The 14,192-nt window shown below is 36.5% G+C and overlaps 1 protein-coding gene across 1 annotated transcript in view; it reads left to right on the top strand.

Moving 5' to 3' along the window:
* The first annotated feature begins 462 nt into the window (after positions 1–462).
* The window catches only part of LOC118740802, a 47,060-nt gene continuing 33,330 nt past the window's right edge, over positions 463–14,192 (top strand). The window contains exon 1 of the mRNA XM_036472493.1: positions 463–688. The gene's annotated coding sequence lies outside the window, so the exon portion shown is untranslated. The remainder of the gene's footprint in view (positions 689–14,192) is intronic.

Genomic DNA, 14,192 nt, shown 5'->3' with positions numbered 1-14,192 from the left:
TAAAATCCTCCCAAAAATGCAGGTCTGCAGCTTGTCACGCGACCACAAAGAAAACACTTATGAACGAATATGTGCTAGCAACGCCAACGCCAACGCCAACGCCAACGCCTTCTGTCAGCAGCGTCAACCTGTTGCTCAAAGCGCAGTGATGCACCACCACAAATCGCTAGCCAACTCTGCGCCAAATCGGCCAAAAGCGAGGCATCTGCTTAGCCAAGCCGATGCGCAAATTCGTGAGTGAAGTCGGCGCCGCTGCCATGGGCAAAGCTGACTGCGCATGGCAGCGCTGTGGTGGCGTCGTTAAAAGCAGCAGCAACGAATTATGCTACAGCTGTGGTGACGATGCGTTGACGATGACGATGCCGATGTTGGTGGTGGTTATATTGGTGATGGTGGTGATGTTGATGTTGGTGTGAATGAAGCACTTTTTGGGGACAGCTATAAACTGTGGTAAGATCGTTGGGGCGATCAGTTGGTAAAAGTGTTGCGTTGCGTATGGTTTGAACTAAAACTACCGCTGTGATTAAAATTTTGAAAAACTTAAGTAACTGCAGTATTCTTGTTTTACTTTTTTTTACAAATAATTCGAAAGGAACTGTGCAAATAAAGATAGTAAACAGACTTAAGAAAAAAATCACAAAACTACGAATAAATTGCAGCCGTGTATTGAATATACAACAACATAGAGGTGAATATCCTTGTTAAGTAGTACAGAGTGCGAGTTTGTGTGCAAATGTGTGCGGAAGGAATGGAATGCAAATGAGTGGGAATAGCGCTGGGATTTGGAGATGAAGATTGTGAATTTTGTGTAAAATATTGTTGTTTTGAAAAATTTATTTTTTAAGAGACTGGGCGCACACACAAAAATTAAACAGTTGAACGCTGATGCAAAAGTTTAATGGACAAGCAGAATTGCAGAAATTAAAACAAAATTTTCTAAAATAAAAGAAAGGTTGAAACCATTACTAAATATGAAATAAAAGAAAATGAAATCCATAAATTTAAGCAATGTGTTATATTTGGATATATATTAAATTAAATCAAATTAAAATAACAAATCTTTAATGATTTAAAAATTTTAAGTTTAATTTTAAATAAATAATAAACTAGCAAAATTTTTTAAACATAAAATATTTTTATTTTTTCTTAATAGAATAAAATAATAGGCGGTAAAATAAAAAATAAAATCAAAATTAAAAATAAAAGACACTAAAAAAAATTTGTGTAGCTAAATTTTTTAAAATGAAAATTATTTTTTTTTTGAAGCAAGAGAAAAAAATTATTTTAAATCAAATAAAAAACTTTTAACATAATTTTTTTTTTTAATTTAAATATTTCTTTTACTTTAACTAAAAAAGAGAACCAAAAAAAGTAAACTGGAATAAAATAAAATAAAATATAGTCAAATAAAGTAAAGTAAAATAAAACAAAACAAAATAAACGAACAAAATTTTTTACTAAAATTATTTCCTCTAAAATAATACTTAGAGTACCTACATACATTAAAAAAAAAAAAAATAAACATATAATAATTAAAATTTCTTGACACAGAAAATTTAAAGGAATGAAATCAATTTTCAGAATTAACTTCTTTTAATAAAAATAAATAAAATAAAACTATATTAAATAAAAAAAAATTATAACATTTTTATTATTAAAATTTTGATTTATCAAAATGTTGGGTCCAAAATGAAATAAAATCAAGTCAAATGAAAAAAAAACAAAAGAAAATAAAAGACAAAACAAAATAAAATAAAAAAAAGTAAAATAAAACAAACTGAGATAAAATAAACAACATAAAACAAAATAAAATATAATAAAATTAAATAAAGAAATCACATTAAAATAAAGTAAAAGAAAATAAAATAAAATAATATTAATAAATTTTCAAAATTAAAATATATTTAATAAAAACTAATTTAATATAAAAATAACAAAAAAAGTTTAAACAAAATAAAATAGACAATGTCTTATAATCCACTTATTCAACGTTCGAAGAAAAAAGGATTTTAATTAAATTTACTTAAGTTAAATTAAATTATCTATTCCATAGTTAAATTAAACTAAATTTACTTAGTTAAATTAAATTTAATTAGGCTAAATAAAATGAAATTTACTTGGGTCAAATTAAAATACATCAAATTAAATTAATATAAAATAAATTAACATCAATTAAATTGGATTGATATCAACTAATTAAAATAAATTTAATTTAATTAAAATAATGTTATAAATAAAACCAAATTTTTTAAATAAAATAATTTTTCATGTTTATTTCTAATAACAAATTAGAATAAATGTGTATGTACAAATATACAAAAATAATATAAAGAAAAATTAATTCAATCATAAACCTTGATTTTATTAAAGAATTAAATTAAATTAAAAAAATTTCTTCGCAAATGTATTTTAGAGTCACGCAGTCCAATTAAGCTTTTTCACATTCTGCTTCCGGCAAAAGTCGATTGCTTGTAAAAATTCTACCAAAAAAACAAGCATTTTCGTGCCACAAATAACTGTGTCATTCACTTAAGCATGTAATTCGTAGGCTATGCACGCTTTTCAGTTCAGATTTTTTCCACTCAAGTATGCATAAAAGCATGGCATACACGCCAGGTAGCATATCATTTAGAATCTCTTGACAGATGTCGAGCTGACTCAAAATGGAAAAGCATGTAGAAAAAAAGTAAATTTATTTTTAAAGCGACTGCATGCTTAGATTACTTAAGAAATTTAGCGCAAAAGTTCAATGAGTTAAATCTGCAATGGCTCGATGAGTAGCAGATTCTTTTCTACTACTTATATATGTAAGTTATGTACATATTTTGTACCCGTTAAATGCGCATGCGCAACAACATTTTCACATAGATGAGTAGTTGCGCATGCGCCACAGAGCGAGGAGCGTATGCAAATAAGTGCAATATACGAATGCATATATACATAAAGACATATGTCTGTATGTACTACACAGCTGTGCGAACTTCTCTAAGCATAAACCTTATTCATTACTCACTGACTACTTGGACTTGGATTTGTTGACAGCAAAATTTACATTAATGCATTTGCACACACAATGCACACACATACATATGTACATGTTTAAGGAGATATGGTATTTACTTTGCATAAATAATTAAAATTGTAAAAAATGCCATTCATTTTGGAAAATAATAAACATTTTCACAAAAGCTCAGAATTTTTATGTCCATACTTCAATTGCTTTATTGTTATTTTTCAAGCACATAAATCATTTTGTATGCAAATTCCTTTACACTAACTTTGTTGCAATACACTTTACTGCTCATAATGATGTGTTGTAATTAAAAATTACATTTAAATTTGGGTGGCGATTTGTTAATTAAAACTTATGTACATTTGTATGCTAATTTGTGCACAACTTTTCAAATGTAAAAATTCTCACATGTTTCTCAGCACTTTTGTGGCTTTAGACATTTGTATGTGTTGCAAGCATTGTTTTTCTATGATATTTCTATTCAATAATGAGTGATGACAGTTTAATAGCATTCTATGTATCTAAATGAGAATCAGTTGAAATGGCTACAATTGGCTTCCAGAAGAATAGAATATTAAAGCTTAGCTCTTAAGTTTTATTTTTACTCACCTTTGCCAGATCAGCTCGATGGGCTAAATATTGCCAGAAAAACTGCTCGCAACATGTGCCTTGTGGCAATTATCTATTCTAGATCCGATTAAAATATGGAATTCGATATACGAGGTGTGTTCAAAAAGTAAGGTGGCGTTAAACTTTTTTCAAAAAGAATTTTTTTCATCAATATTCCTTTTTCCAAACCTCGAAGCATTCTGTTATAACCTATACCTTCTCCATTAATGCAGTCTTAATCTCCTCAATCGTTGCAAATCTCCATCCTTTTATGGGTCTCTTCAGCTTTGGGAACAGAAGAAAGTAGAAAGGGGCCTAAATCCGGTGAATATGGTGGCTGAGGCATGTTTGTGTTTTGATTTTTGGCCAAAAAGTCATGAACAAGCAGCGTTGAGTGGGCAGCTGAATTGTCGCCAAACAAAAACCAGGGATTGTTTTTCCATGATTCTGGACGTATTTTTCGTATAGCTTCTCTCATACGGCTCATATTTTCAAGGCAATACTCCTTATTGACCGTCTACGGCGTGCATTTATTAGTCTGAGCTCCTTTGGACTCTTCCATTGGGACGATTGTACTTAAGTTTCGACGTAATAGCCATAAACTGATAATTCAAATCATTATTGACGTCATTTAGCAGCTCCTGAGCGATGCTCATTTGAGGGTTCTTTCGGTCAAAATTGAGAAGTTTCGAGACATTTAATGCCCATAACCTTGAAAAAATTACATGGCACCAGACAATTTAGATACCGACGTCTTCAGCAGATTCTGTGAACATCCATTTTTTTCGACAGCAGAAAATCACCGATCACCGAAAATACTTCTAACCTTAAAAAGAAAAGGGGGCTGATACAAGTTACCTCTAATCCGTATAAATTGGCTATCTGAATGCACGAAACCCCTTCTAAGTTCATGCTACCATATGCCGCACCCGTCTTAAGGCCTGTATGCAGTTCTCAAGAAAAGCAAAAATTCCATACAAGATGGCGTACAAGAAATGCCTAAGAAATTTTCTTGTGTAAAATTTTCTTGAGGCAGTACGCAGTTCTTAAAGTTCTCTAAAGTTTTTTGTGAAAAAAGAGCACAAGGCAACCCATGCTTGCAAGAGAAATATATGCCCGTTCCATTATTCCTTGGGGGAAAGAGCGAGCCAACAGGGTGGTGAAGTATAAGTTGTCAAAATTCCTTGAACACACACACGAAATAATGGCAATTTTTTTCTTGACCGTTTTCTTGAGAGCTGCATAGCAGCCCATATGAAAGAAAGCAGAAATAAAATCCACGCCGGCAAAGCTTAGCAAACCCCAACGACTTGCCTGCGTGGACATCACTATTACGTTGAGAATAACAACAATCGCTGCTCTCCAGGCGCTTCTATATCTTGTCGCTGTAATCAAAAAAGAGGCTCTCTCCTGTTCACAGCAAGAATTATCTTCGGGGTCACAGTGTAGAGATCACGGACTTCACATTGGCTCCATGGAGCTATGTCTTCAATGTAATTTTACGCAGCCGTAAGATTCCAAAAAGTTGCTTTTCCTTTGTACTTTTGTATATAGATATATACAATAGGGCGGTCCTTAAAAAATCAAATGAATGATTTTTTTCAGTCTCAGCCCCTCAATCGACAATACCACGGTCACAGATATCACATATAAATGTTGGTCCCTATTGGAGTCCGTTAAGGCGTGTCGCAATGGCATCAGAGCCCAGATGCCTCTAAATTAAAAAAAAATTTCTTCATTTAATACCCAAAATCGATACTACTAAATTCGAATATATCACGTATAAATTTTGGCTCCGATTGTAGTCGGTCAAGACCTTTTCATAGGGTAATCGGAACTTTGACCCCTGTACGACACGCCTTAACCGACTCCAATCGGAGCCAAAACTTTATATGTGATATCATCAACTAAGGTAGGATAGATTTCGGGTATTAGATGGAAAAAATAATAATTTTCATTTTTTCAGTCTCCATAGAGGAATCTGAACGACACGCATTAACCGTCTCCAATTGGGACAAAAATTTATATTTGATATCTGCGACTATAGGAGCATCATTTTTATTACCGCAATTGTAGTCACTAACTAACTAACTAACTGCCTACTTCTAAATACTCTCGTTGATTTATAGCACAGATATGTTGACTTTAACTGTTGATGAACAACACGGATGTGCAGCTAGCTACTGCGCACTGCTACTCCTCAACTAGTAGTTGTCTGCTCAATATGTACATTAAAGACTTTCTTTTGACAAGTCGATGACTTGCGCATTTTTTTTTACTCGCTTCACTGAATGCTTTCGCCCGCCAGTTTGAAGGAGAGTTCTCGTCAAACGTCATTCAACAGAAAGTATATATATACAAAAGTTATGCGCATAGCCTACTTGGCAACTTTTTATTGCAACTGCACCGTGTTTTTATTTTGTTGCTGGTATCAAATCTTCCTTGTAAGATGTATGTATTTTATATACCTATATGCATACATATGTATGTACATATATAAGTAGCAGCTTAAAATGTTTTGCAAAGTCTAATATTTCTTGAAACTCGCAAATATTTTCACTATCAATCGATCGCGTCAGCAAAATGCCTGCAGCAGACAGATTATTATCATTGTAATTCATAATTTTTCTTGTAGCTTTTCTTTCCTAACCTGGTATTTATTTGATGTGCAATCAAGTGAGCAGAAAGGAATTGCCGCCACCGTTAAAGCGTTTTTTTTTTGTTGTTGCTTCTGCTGCTGATAATGGTTTCGGAGGACAAGTTAAACCTGTCGTCAGTGGCTGCGCCAAAAGTTGCATGCAGCTTAATGCGCAGTAAGTTTTTTGCTGCTGCTGCTGCTGTTGCTTTTGTGGTGGTTGTTGTTGTTGTTGTTGCATTATGGAACATGTTGCTGAAGTAAAAGTAAGTGGCAACAATCAGCTTCGTTGAACAGACGACAGGCAACAGGCAACAGGCAAATGTGCAGCAGCTGTAACTTCTGCTCACTCGGTTACTTTGTGGTGTTTTGAGCCACTTTGGAGGCACCACCTTTCAAGTAAATAAGTAAGTCCATGTACCTGGATAGCAATTTCAAAAAATGTAAATAAGACATTCAAAAGTGTTGAAAAATATAATCAGAAATTGCTGCTGTTGCATACTCGTTTTTGGCTTTGCTCTTGTTGTTTTAGTCGTTGTTGTAGCTGCTTTGATCGCGTTGAGTAGTCGGCTACTGGGGCATTTTACTTTTCAGTTACTTTTACAAACTTGTTGCAAAATTGCAAAAAAAAAATACTAAACTCGGTGCCACATTCCGGATCGATGAGTCGTAGCAAAAAGCGTTGAAAAATGTTGGAAAGGCTGTTGGGAAAAGAGAGATGATTTTTAGGCGTTTGCAAAATGCAAGTTTTTTTTAATGATAATGACTGCATGCAGAATGCATACTTCTTACTCCTGTTGGTAGAAAATTTTGCTTCTATCATCGATAGAAGTCCTCCTTGAGATTATTTTCTATCTTTGATAGAATTAAAGTCCATACTATGGCCTTTTTGTATAAAAATTCCATCGGATTCCTCCTTGGTATCCCAATGACATACATAGCTTTGGATTTAGCGAAGCAGCGATGCTTTAACTTATTCGTTAAGTAATATCCAATGTATAGAAAGAGTATACCTCACTAATTTCGTAGATCTTGTAAATTTCAGGGTAAGGTCGCTCCGTGGTCCGTTTAAAGCGCTCCTCGGTCGTCGGAAGAGTGCAGGGTCTCTTACGTGTGTAACGAACTTTGTCAATCGTTCCAAAATACATAAAGGCGGATTCATCATTTTAGAGTAGATATCCTACCGCTTTACTATGACGAGGTACGAATAGCAATTATTTACGCGGCTGAAAAACAACAAAGCTGCTGAAGCTGACGGACTGCCAGTCGATCTATTCAAGTAGAGAGGCGAGGAGTTGATTAGGTGCATGCATCAACTCTTATGCAGAATATGGTCAGATAAACGCATACCCGACTTTAATTTAAGTGTGCTCTGCCCAATCCACAAGAAAGGCATAGGTTACAAGGTTTTATCGAGCGTATTGTGTGAAAGACTGAAGGCCGCCGTCAAGGAACTTATGGGACCTTATCGGTGTGGCTTTAGACCTGGAAAATCCATCATAGACCAGGTATTCACAATACGACAAACCTTGGAAAATACCCGCGAAATTAGGATCGACACACACCATCTATTAGTCGATTTCAAAGCCGCTTTAGACAGCTCGAAAATAAGTTGCCTTTATGCCGCGATGTCTGAATTAGGTATCCCCGCGAAACTAATACGGCTGTGTAAAATGACGTTGAGCAATATCACCAGCTCCGCCAGAATTGGGAAGGACCTCTCCGATGCGTTTGATACCAAACGAGGTTTCAGAAAAGATGATTCCCTTTCGTGTGAATTCTTTAATCCGATGTTGGAGAAGATAACAAGAGCAGCAGAAGTGAACCGCTCGGACTCAATTCTTTACAATGCATACAATTACTGAGCTTTACAACGATGCAGACGTAGAGCAGCGAATAAAAATTCAGTGGTTCCGCTGGCTAGGTCATGCCATTCGAATGGACAGAAAGGCTCCAGCTCTGAAAGTATTCAACGCAGGTCGAGATGTTGGTAACAGAGGAACAGGAAGGCCTCCTCTGCGTTGGAAGGCAAGATGAAGAAGGACTTGGCTTCACTTGGCATTCCCAATTGGAGAAGAATAGAAGAAAAGAGACTGGCGTGCTTTCTTGAACATGGCCGAAATTGCTTAGGCGGTTAAAGCTCCAAGAAAGAAGAAGAAGAGCTTTGAAAACTTTAAGAAGTATACGCAATTCGAGGAAAGCTCGGTCAACCTGGTACTCCTTCTAATAAGCATTAAGCTCGTTGATGACAGTTAAGCCTTAGGTGAATTTGCATATCAGAATCTCATTTTTGTGAAAATTGTAGACAGAGGGTATTCAATGTAAGCCCTCGATATATATCTTGGACGATAGGGAGGGCTGCTTTAAGTCACATTCGCACAGTGACCACAAACAAATTTTATAGTTTCTTTTTCATAATAATCAAAGTTATTACTATCACTAGCGGCATAAAGTTTACTTGACAACAATTGAGGGGCGGCTATTTTTTGGTTTCCATGATGTATGTATGTATTTATGTATTTGACTATCTCATCTTTCTTTTTATGCGTGTAATTGTTGTCATTAGCTGTTATCACCTCGTCCCAAAACACAACAATTGCCTGCATTGTATGTACATATGTATGTATGTATGTATGTATGTATAATGAGTTGTAGAGTTCGAGAGACTATGCCTCCGAAAAATAAAAAAAAGGTTATACATGTATGATAAAATATTTAAAATCGTGTGGTTTTCTTAGAAAAAAAAGTAAGCGAAAAGCAAATAAAAATAAATTGTCTGCATACAAACTTGCTATAGTAGGTACTTTCGATTATTTTCGCTTCAACTTTTTTTCTGTCCATTGGCGTCTAGTCATAGCTTCGTCTGCTTGTTGTCGTTTGGCCGCCTCAGCATCTACTTCAGCTTCTGCTTCAGTCTCAGCCTGTTATTAATTCCTTATTTGTTTACAACTTGTTTGTGTTTTTTTTTTTTTGCATATCAAGACTTCACCAGTAAGACTTTCGCATTTCATGTGCTTGCGCCTGATTGTTGTTGGTTTGAGATTTTTAAATTTTTTTATTTTTTGTATGCTTCTTTTTACAGACCCACACACACACACTCACACACACGCATGCACGCACGCAAATTTGTGCGCAGGCCCATCTCCGCAACCCAAACAGCTTTGCGCCTCTGTAGCAATTTAAGACCACAGCCTCCACTTCAATTGCGCAGTCACGGCCAACGCTGGCCAATAAAGAAATGGTACTGGAGGTGTAGTTAATTGAGCTTGGCGTGCTTGCGCGTTGCATTGCCTTTGTGTTTTTGTGGTACCTGTTGAAGGTGGCGGCGGCGGCGGCTGCTGCTGCTGCTGCTGCTGGCAGGCGGCCAGGTGACGTTCGTCGATGGCGCAGACGTGACACATTTTGGCTTACATGAAAACACGAGTTTACTTGTGATTTCTTCATTGGAATTTTTACAGGTTTCGATTTTGCGCTTATTTATGCGCTTTTATCTGCAATAAATGTGATTTTTTTTTTGTCAACTCTGTTTCACTTTCATTGCTGAAAAAATTTTTATCGCCGCGTTGCACCAACTCTTTGTTCGAAGCGAAAAAATGCAGTTGTGCATTTTAAGCATCGTTAAGGCTGTGAAATATCTGTTGGACCTTTATTGACCTTACTGGTGTTTGCTCCTTGTATTCAATTCTTCCGGAAAGATTAGTTTAAGGAGTTTCACTTGGCGTTTTATATAATTTCCGCATTGTTAATTTTTTTGGGTTTTCGTTATTTACTGATTGTGGCTTTCTTACGTAGCCATTTACTGCCTTCAGTAGTCGACATTATTGGAATTGGATAAAAATATGAAAAAAATGCTATAATACCTCAACGTTGTGCCAGTAAATTGTAATTGTATTGTCCAGGGGCAAACATTTCACATGGAAATAAACAAAATTATTAACAGAACATAAATTAAATGAAAACTTACTATATTTTCTGCACTAAAGCCAGGAATTTTAAAGGAAAACCGGAACATTCCAAGGCTGGACCGGTACACTGGGCCGAACAGTCTTAAACCGGGACGTTTGGCAGCCCTATGTAGGCCCAAAAATGGTTTAAATTAATATTAATGGTATTCATCTAAACCGATAACTTTATCAAGATATCAAATACTGGTCATTTGGATAGCTTTAAAAAAATATTTTGAAATTAAACCAAAAAAAATTTGCTTTCGATATCTATTTAGTAAATTTCTTACTCTAAAATTTAGGTGGCAACCCTATTCCGAAATACGCTGGAATGATTAGTACATATCTTGAGCGTATATGTACTGTGTATACATACAAAAAAATGCTGATTGAAATTAACAAAATACAAATTTGTATTACATAGAAGCGTAACAACCCTGATCGAAAACAAAGTTCTCAACAATACCTTTCATTTGATATCCATATTGCGATGTTTTAGATAAATTGCTTAGAATCGAAACTAAGTGGCAACCCTACACTATTATCCTAAGGGATGAAATTTTGTATATGGGGAAAGCATTCTTTAGGAGCCTTCCAATGGTACCCATGAATTGCAATATTTAACCTTTTTTTTCTAAAAACAAAAAATTAAATAAATATGCGATTCAAAATAGGGGAAACCCTATTAAAGATATATATTATTATTAAAGATAGATATATATAAAGATAAAGGTCTTCCTTTTCCTCTATTACCCGCGTCGAATACTTTCAGAGGTGGAGATTTTGGCTTAACTGCAGTGGGAAAACACCCCCAACTTCCAAGCGAACTCTCACAAAAGGCTCTATGCACTGTAGACACCCGGACGATGGGGAGTAGAGTATGCGCCAACCACAATGGCAAAACAGTCATAGATTTATGTCCGAAAACAAACCATATCCCTCACTAAATGGTGTTACATTTAAACTGGCAAATGAAGTTAGACACCTAGGTATCAGCTTCGACAGGAAACTCACGCGGAAGAAAAGTCCACGAAGGCCATCACTGACAATTATGCTCGGACGATTGCATAGCCAAGGTGACATGCAGTCAGACAAAATATTCTTGCAAAGTGGAGGAACCCATGATTTGGAAAATATCAGGCATTTGTCCACCTAAATTAGAATTTCCAGCCTAGATGAAATTACACAGATTGCCACGAGGATCGAATAGAAAGAAGGAAGATGGGTTGGGACCCTTCACTTACCACTTTCACCACAGAGAAATGCATTGCATTGTTATGGAGCTACTGTCAAGTCCGTGAATCTGATCGCCTCTGACCCATGGCTCCTGGATTAGGCTGACGTCGATGCTCCCATCTTTGAGAAGGATTGACGGATTATATGTCGCACATTTTGAGTGCTGCAGATTAATCTGTACACACCTCACCTGCATCGGGGTCTGCATCGGCGATGCTGACGCCATTAAGCAACTGGCTCGCATCGTCGACCTCCTCAGTATCGTCATCGATAGTAGCCTTGTCGCCGTGAAATATCTTCATCTTGGCCATGCGGATACTTTGGCCGCAATCTGTTGCCAATCTGTTTATCCATAGGGGGCAACCAGATACGCGCACGTGGCCCTGAGGAACGTTCTTAGTGGGGATCAGCCTTAGTTTAATGCTTCACTTATTTTAACGACGCACCTATCTAAGAAGTGCAAAGAAGCCTGGTCCATGCATTTGATAACGCTGTATCCTCGAAAGGATTCAAAGGAATTAAACTTCGGATGGGGACCAGCCGGGTAATCGAGGACGTAGTTCATAACGAGACTCGATAGCTTGACGTCGATCTCCACCAAGTGCTTCTGCATAGATAACGGCGTCTTCGAGTTTTAATCGACTATGGCCATCAACAGACTTTCTTTGGCAACGTCACTAAGATGGCGTTGCAGCGGGTTGGGGTCAGATAAAGTAGCCAGTTCAGGCTTCTTGCTCTCTCTCCGGGTAGTGCTGTCATTGTTGGAACGATTTTTCTGTTAAGATGTACCCTTTTGCGTTATTTCAGGTTGATTAGGGGTTGCCGATTGCTTCTCTTTCAAGAGGCTCTCATATTCTTCAACCACCTTTTTGTAGTAGGAGCCGCTTGGAGCCGTATTGCTGGATATTTTGTACAGCAAGTAGACCGCCCTCTGTTAGCGACTTTTTCTGATTGAGGACTTCTTATGTTCCTTTTTGCACTTCTGTCCCTACAGGCCGCTGTTGTACAATGGTAGTAGAGGTATATGGATATTCTCACTTTCAAATGTCTACTGACTGGAGGCAAGTAGGCTGTCTTCATCAGACTCCGTAACAATAGGCCCGGGTTCTGATAAAGTGCCGAAGTCGTTAGTCCAGGGTTGCTAGCAGTATCCGTCATCGATTTTGTGTTGGTTTGTATTTTTTTCTTTTGTTCTTTTTTTTTTGACCTATGGGTATGTACGGAATGAGTTCGTCACTCCACCGCAGAGCCGACATTGACATAGAGAAGGCAAATTTACTTCCGACCTTGCCCGGGCATCGGAGGGAACCGTTCGCGACCAGCTATTCAGTATAAACCCGATTACCATTCAGCCATCGGCACGGCTACTCCAATTTCAATCAGGCAGCCAAACGCAGTCTTAGTCGCTGGAGTGGCTTGTAACTATGTACATATGTAGAAGGGAAAAATAAACAAACTTCAAAACAAACCAATCCTAAATAATAGCTATTTGTTTTTCTCGAGTGTAAATATCAGGCTTGGGCGCGGCCACGTCACTATGTCATTTCTCCTTTTTCGCACTTATCCGTAAACAACAAACGTTACAATTTCTTTTTCAATGTCATGCCGCAAGACACAGCAATACATACTACATGTAGTTAAATATGTACTGAACGGCAATGAGTAAACCAAATTGAAAATGATTTAAATGGCAAAAAATGCAGTTATTTCGAACAGATTTACCAGCACATAATTTGCTACCATAATCAAGTGTTGCAAATGGCAAGCAAATAATAAAACTGCAATGAAAAAGACAAGTATTGGTTTTTGAGTGAAATCTGTCCATCAACAAAGACATGAAAATGCTGCTGGCCAAGCAATCAGCGGAAAATAAAAGCAATGAAAAACCAACAGAATTGAAAGAAAAACTTAGTACTGGTACATTGGAAAATCGAAAGAAAGAAAGAAAGCAAGCAAAGTGTAACTTGCAAGTTAATGGCAAAGCCAAAAGCGATAGCATACAGTTACTTATTTATGTACATAAATATGCATTGCGGTGTGTTGTGTCCGAGGTTATTGAGGCCGTTGCGGCAAGTTAAACAAAGTTAATCGAAGTGGCAACTGAAGTGGCAACTGAAGTGGCAACTGAAGTGGATTGAATGTGTGGCTCGACGGTTAGACTGTTGGTCGATTTGTTGGCCAGAGGCTAATTGCAGTACAAATGTAGTATAAGTTGTTGCTATTGCTTTTAGAGGAATGCAATGTGTGTGAAAGGTGTAAGGATGTCTTACATATGTATGTATGTATGTAAGTAGTTAGCGGCTAAGTGAGAGACACGCGTACTGAACTATAACGTCACGAACTAACTAAAGTTTCAGCTTGACTTCACTTCATTTGGCTGCTTGAGTGGACTACAAATTGGCCTAATAGCGAATACGGCTTAAATGGTTTTAAATTATTGAAAGTAACACGCTTGACGTGAAAGTATTTCTCCAACAAAGGAAAGCAAAATGAGCGCAATGAGTTATTAATAGAGCAAATAGAGAGTTACGGCACACAAGTTGCTCACCTGTATTTATTGCAACCATATTCACCACAATGTTGTGACTAAAAATATATAAAGTCTCTATTGTTTCAAGAGTTTTTCAATCTTAATTCGAGAGGATTTTGGCATCTATTTGCCTGCAGTTTGAAATATCGATAACGATTTCAATTTCGTTAAATATATCAACACGGTAATCGATACAAACTAGTCATAAAAAATGCACAACCTAAT

Source organism: Rhagoletis pomonella, unplaced genomic scaffold, assembly GCF_013731165.1.
Source record: "Rhagoletis pomonella isolate Grant_MI unplaced genomic scaffold, Rhpom_1.0 Rhpom_scaffold_00006, whole genome shotgun sequence".
Lineage (NCBI taxonomy): Eukaryota > Metazoa > Arthropoda > Insecta > Diptera > Tephritidae > Rhagoletis > Rhagoletis pomonella.
This window is presented reverse-complemented; position numbering and strand designations above follow the sequence as displayed.